The sequence below is a fragment of the Macrobrachium rosenbergii genome, chromosome 59 (assembly GCF_040412425.1).
Source record: "Macrobrachium rosenbergii isolate ZJJX-2024 chromosome 59, ASM4041242v1, whole genome shotgun sequence".
Lineage (NCBI taxonomy): Eukaryota > Metazoa > Arthropoda > Malacostraca > Decapoda > Palaemonidae > Macrobrachium > Macrobrachium rosenbergii.
Window position 1 is genome coordinate 21,163,775 of NC_089799.1, and position 6,237 is coordinate 21,170,011.

Sequence of the window (6,237 nt, forward strand, 5' to 3'; positions counted from 1 at the left end):
TAAGTTAATTATCCGGTTACATGCCTAGTATACACTGTCTTCACTTTAACAACTATGGGGTCATACTGGTGAATCATCTTTCACCCACTTTCCGGATCCATCACACATTTTTCAGTCTGAACACCATTTAACTGTTACTGACCCAAAGTACGGGAAAGGGAAAAAAACTAATTTTTGGCAAGTCTAACATCTTCATTTAACGCCCAAGGGAGTAAAAATTCGGATCATTTCAGAACTTACCTTCATGGGGTGCATGATTTATACAAACAGTCAAGAGAAAGAATTTATACGAAAGTATATGAAGAGTTGCTTATGACCAGTATACCAAAGTAAATTTTTAATATGAACTGCAAAGTAAACTTTTGCCATTAAAAAATTGTCGATTGATTCTTAAAATCCTTTCGCTAAAAAATAGTAAGTTCAAATTTTCTTTCCGCAAAAGAATTTTATCCTTGGACAACTCATCTGCAGTTCAAGTTGGATCCTCTAAAGCTGAAAACGACCTAAACTGAAAATTACCAAACTTAAATCACTGCTTTCAATACTGTGACAGTATTCAAATCTTATGCATTATTTAATGCATAAGTGATTAAGCATTTGTTCTTTCTGACAATTACATTAAAATTTGGGTATAAATTAAAGCCACTGAGTCCTCAATTTTTATAAGTTTTACTTTCTCCATTCCCACCAGTCTTTCTGCCTTACTAACAACCAGACAAGTTTCTTATGGTTACGAAAAAAAAATTTACTCACGGCACTGTAAGCTAAACAACACTCTGTACATCAGGCTTAAATTCTGGTTTGCATACAAAACCAACTACAGACATTCAGTAATACACCATAAATACTCTTAAATATGGATACTCTTAAATATGGCTTAACTTTCGGGTTCTTAAGTTCATTAAGTTCATATTAAATCAAACAATTGTAAAGCCTTTGATATTTTTTTATATATATTTAACTTGGTCAAGGTAAACTGTTTAGATAATAAAAATATGGCAAGATATCTTAAGTTTAAAAACTATGTGAAGGTAAATTCATATTTAGAAGTGCATCATTTATTTATTAAAATCATAACCAGTGACATCTGAACCATTAATGCAGGGTACCTTACAGAAAAGCCTATCAGTAAGGCCAGGCACATTACTCACCATGTTTAAAAACTAATTGGAATAAGAGCGACGAATACAGTTCTTGAGGAACCAGTTTCATCTTGCATCACACTGCTCCGGTAAACAAAGTATACAATGCCAGGATCCATTCTCACCTCTTGAACAGGAAGTACTGTTCGCATTGATTTACATTACAGCTCCATTCAACATCCTGTAAAACAAAATCTTCCCTGTACTCACAAAAATCACTCAGATCCTAATGAATCATTCAGATCCTAATAATCATTAGGAGATCCTAATAAGTCAGTAAAATAAATTGAAAAAACAGTCCTTTTTACAAATCCATTGCCTCCTATCCAGACTAGCCAAGTGCCGGCAAACAAAGGGAAAGCACCAAAGTTAAAGGCGTCAGCCGCACTGCAAAATTGCAGAATCCAATTTGCCAGGGATAGGTACAGCATAAAACTGGCATTAGATGCTTCGATTTTATTACTTTACATCACTAATACGGGTTTACTGATTGAATAAAAGCCAAAGCTACGCATGCGTCTAGTCTACTGTATAAGTAAAAAAGGCCTGCTCACTATATATTAACTGATTGTATATAAAATATGGCCGAGCACAAGTGTCTTATTGTATAGGTTTACTATTGCATCAAACCCACAGCAAAACAAGGTCTATTGCACAGTGGGAAATAAAAATTCCTGCTCATTATTAGAATCAATATCTATTAACTAAGCTTTCAATTACTGACAACTTAAGCACGTTAATGTGAAATCTGAAAATTAGTTTACATGAAAAATTAGTTTACTTAAATCATGTATAAAAAAGTTGGTAAAATTTATAACTAAATCAAATTACGTTAAATTGTCTGAATCTCATTAAGTTTTAAATTGTCTGAATCTCATTAAGTTTTAAATTGTCTGAATCATTAAGTTTTAAATTGTCTGAATCTCATTAAGTTTTAAACTTACGTTAAATCTTACGAGCGCTTTACTAAAAAGGCAATACTAAAAAGACACTAAAAAAAAATGTTAAATATGAGCAGTTACTTTACTAATTAAACCTTTAAAAGTCAATACTTTACTTAAACCTTTAAAATTTAAAAAAAAACGAACGTTTTCTAAAAATGGCTAAAAATGGCTAGACTAATGCACTTATACCTGAAAGAAAAATTAATTTGAACCTCCCATGCCTACCCATAGGTCCTAAGACCTATGGAACAGGGCATGGGAGGGGACTCCATGAACCTACAGGGGCACCGCCCCTGGAGGGGTGGATGTAAAAAACAGTTTCTTTTGAGCCAATGGTTGACAAAAAATGTTAAAACTTACCCTTTTCCGTAAACTAAACCTTTTTAGTCCATTATTGCGTGGCTTGAAATGAGTAACCTTTGCTTTACTCTTATTTCTAAAGTGTCTGCAAACAGTTTTGCACTACCTTAAACCTGGAAGTAAATTAAAACTTTAATTATATTTGTATTATAAATATTTTTATTATAAATTATATTTGTATTATAAATAGTCAAAAAGAATTCATATATAATACAGTATATTAGTGCTAATTATATTTGCATGCATAATTGGTTACTACCATACAAAATGTTCATTGTATTTGTATGTAAATGCACTAGTTACTACCCTAAAAATAAAGACTAGTCATACCATAGAAAGTGACTGTAGCCTACTTTCACATTTATCAACACTAAAGTCAGATTTTACAAGTAGCCTATTGAAAAATTACAATATTTGTAAAGAATGAATATTAACCTAAATGACCCATGGCCCAACTGTTCTAATACTAAAAAAATAAATATTAAACTAGAAAAAAAGTGACCCAAAAATACCCAAACCTAGAAAAAGACTAATAAGGAGCAATGCTTAACGACTAAAACGGAGCAATGCACAACAGTATATTGGAAAAATCTAATTTCACAATTTAATTGTTCACAAAAATGGTTTTTCAAATTAGCATTATTTATAACAGTTTTTATATTAAAGCTACAGTTTTAATATTCAAACAAATCTATTACCACGAACCATTAAACCATTAGCTTAGCAAAACAAACTACAAAAAGTAACCAGACAAACAAGAAACTGCAAATAAACACATTAAGTAACCAGACTTGAAAACTAGGAAACAAACAACGAAAGAAAAATTTTATCAAATTTAAGTAACCTAACTTAAAACTAGAAAACTGAAGTAACGAAATAGGTACAATTTTACACGTTGCCAATGAGACTCCAGCCAGTCATTTTCTGGCATGAAAATGCAAAATGCTAGGAAACGACAGGGGACTAAACCTAAAAATACCAAATTTAAATCGGCAATGAAAAAATCAAAATGCTAGGAAATGACAGGGGACTACACCTAAAAATAGCAAATTTAAGTTGCCAATGAAAAATGCAAAATGCTAGGATATGACAGGGGACTAAACCCAAAAATACCAACCTAACGTAACCTAGGTGTTACTGGTTAGTTTTGCCGTATTTGCTATGGAGCGGGGGAGGGCGGTATCGTCTTATTTTAATAAATGTTAATTTGATTTTTTTATTTATTTGCGCACAGTGTTTATGGGGTTCAAAATAACGAGAACGAAGAGCTCTATTCAAAAACGTTGGTTACTGTGGCGTATCGTGTATTGCCAACTTATAAAATAATACCACGAAATAAGCGTCGATACTATTCAACAGCCTACCTGTATGGACAACATTTGCTAGGGTTAGGCTAAGAGAACCGCCACAACTTTACGTTGAGTTAAAATCGAACCACAACTCCAGTCATTAGCAAGACCAGCAGTAAAGAACTACATTCTCTCATCTGGCAAAAGCTAGGCTAGGCGAACTGGTGTAGCTGTCAACTTCCCCATGTCCGAAATTCCGCCCGGGGAAAATATGGCCCAGGATATATTTCCCCCCTGCGGAAATTTCGTCCCAGGACAATATTCCCCCCTCTGGCCATGATTCCTCCAACCCCACTACTCTTATAGTATGGCTATGGCGGCGATGTGTAGCACAGACAGCCTGCCACACAGGATCATTATCACGACTAAATTACCTCGAAGGGTTCATTATCTTTGTTATTTACAGTTTTTTGTTCATGTTTATACGGAAATCCCCAACCAGTTGTACTAAACATGCAAAGGTGGATATACGTAGGGAGAAATGGCCCAGAGGGAGAAAAATATCCTGGGTCTAAAATTCCCAGGGGAAAAAGCAACCTGGGCTGTTATTCCCGGGAGGATCAATTTGTACTAATTTCGGGGATTTCAGTCAGGGGGAAATAATTTCCTGCTACACCGGCACAACTTCACGTACCAAATCTTATAGTCACCAAACTCCTTTCCCACCTGACGAAAGCTAGGCTAAGAGAACCGGCACGACTTGCATCCAGGTCGTTTCGGCCGTAAGCACGTTTACATGCAAAATGGGCGCCGTGTTTAGTACCAGCCCCTTGGGGATGTACGTAAAACATGAAATAATAATGGTAAATACCATAAACATAACGTCTTACATTGCTTTGGATGTTACGGCCTAAGTGACTTACGGCCGAAACGACCATGACCGCACGACTTCACGTACCCACCGCACGACTACACGTACCCAATCTTCGACACCAAACTCCAGTCTGTTGCTCAACCAATCTTAAATCCTTCTCGATTAACGAAAGACCGGCTAGGCAAGCCACAACAACTTCACGTATAGTCTAAAACTGCTCAACTCCAGTAATTAGTTCAGCCATTCGTCAAGACCATTTCCTTCTCGTCAAACCTAGGCGCCACCATAGCCTGACGTTGACAATCTTCAATCCACTGAACTCACAGTCGTAAATTCTACCACAAGGACAAAATTCCCTTCTCACCTAACATGAGAATCGTCCAGACAAAAAATTTCATCGATGAACATACTCGCATCGTCACTTCACTATTCCCACTAGTAAACTGAGCAGACGCAGAAGTTGGTCGCGGAGTAACCGTCGTTGCTGATGACGTCACCATCAAAGACCATGGAGTCACCGCCTTTAAACTTTTTTTTTTTTTTTAAGGGAAACTTTAAAAGATCTGTTGATGCTTTAAAGCTAACTGTTTGAGTCTGCGTTTTAGAATTTCTTAGTTCGTTGACAAAATTGGCTTGGGTAAATCATAACAAAACTTTTATTAATAGTTTACTGAACAAAAGTATGAAAATTCTTTGGTGTACTGAGTAAACTGTCGCTCTGTAAAAAGTAAACTCGCTTATTTTAAGGAATATATATTGCATATAAGATTTATTCAAAGCTCTTTCCAACAAATTTAATCATTATATATATATATATATATATATATATATATATATATATGTATGTATGTGTATATATGTGTGTGTATATATATGTATTTATATATATACATATATATATATATATATATATATATATATATATATACATACATATATATATATATATATATATATATATATATATATATATATATATATATATATATATATATATATAAATATGTATTACTAAAAGGACCTCATTCAAACTGGATGCCCATTGTAATGGATACTTGACAATGAGACTGTTTGTCCAGAAAACTGGAATTTTTTCTGGATAAATACTCCATTAGATACCATCCAGTTTGAATGAGGTCCTTTTTAGTAATTCTACTAATGCACAGAACAATTGTGTATGTGATAAAGTCAATATTTGCCCATGTATATTAACACTGACCACTTGCCGCTTATCTGTGCATTTATAATTTCTAACAGGACCTCTTTCAATGAGTTCCTGTCAGTAATATATATATATATATATATATATATATATATATATATATATATATATATATATATATACAAGATAATACAAAACACCGAATGGTTTGCTGTAGGGGAAAGGCAAGTCTCATATGAGTTAAGAAACAAATTAAGTGTTACTAAATAAATTTTGACACCACTGTTGACATTATATTGAATAGCTTCCTTTCAATGAAATTCTATCTTAATACACTAGTAGTCTAGAGCGAAGCTAATTTTGTTTGAAAATAAATGGAAAGGAAATCCATTTGAACTATCCTAATGCATATAATTTTCCGTTTTAACCCTTCTTTGCCCTACTGGCGCTTTGAAAGTCTGCAGTT

At 33.9% G+C, this 6,237-nt stretch overlaps 1 long non-coding RNA gene across 2 annotated transcripts; it reads right to left on the minus strand.

Moving 5' to 3' along the window:
• Positions 1 to 650: 650 nt before the first annotated feature.
• LOC136837461 (uncharacterized) lies at positions 651 to 5,068 on the minus strand. Of its 2 annotated transcripts, none has more exons than XR_010852695.1 (3): positions 4,715 to 4,910; positions 2,447 to 2,559; positions 651 to 1,323 (listed from the first exon to the last, which is right to left on the minus strand). It is a non-coding gene; the product is annotated as an uncharacterized lncRNA (long non-coding RNA). The 2 variants fall into 2 exon arrangements; XR_010852696.1 differs by lacking the exon at positions 4,715 to 4,910 and adding an exon at positions 4,974 to 5,068 and having other exon boundaries at positions 1,148 to 1,323.
• Between the last annotated feature and the right edge of the window lie 1,169 nt (positions 5,069 to 6,237).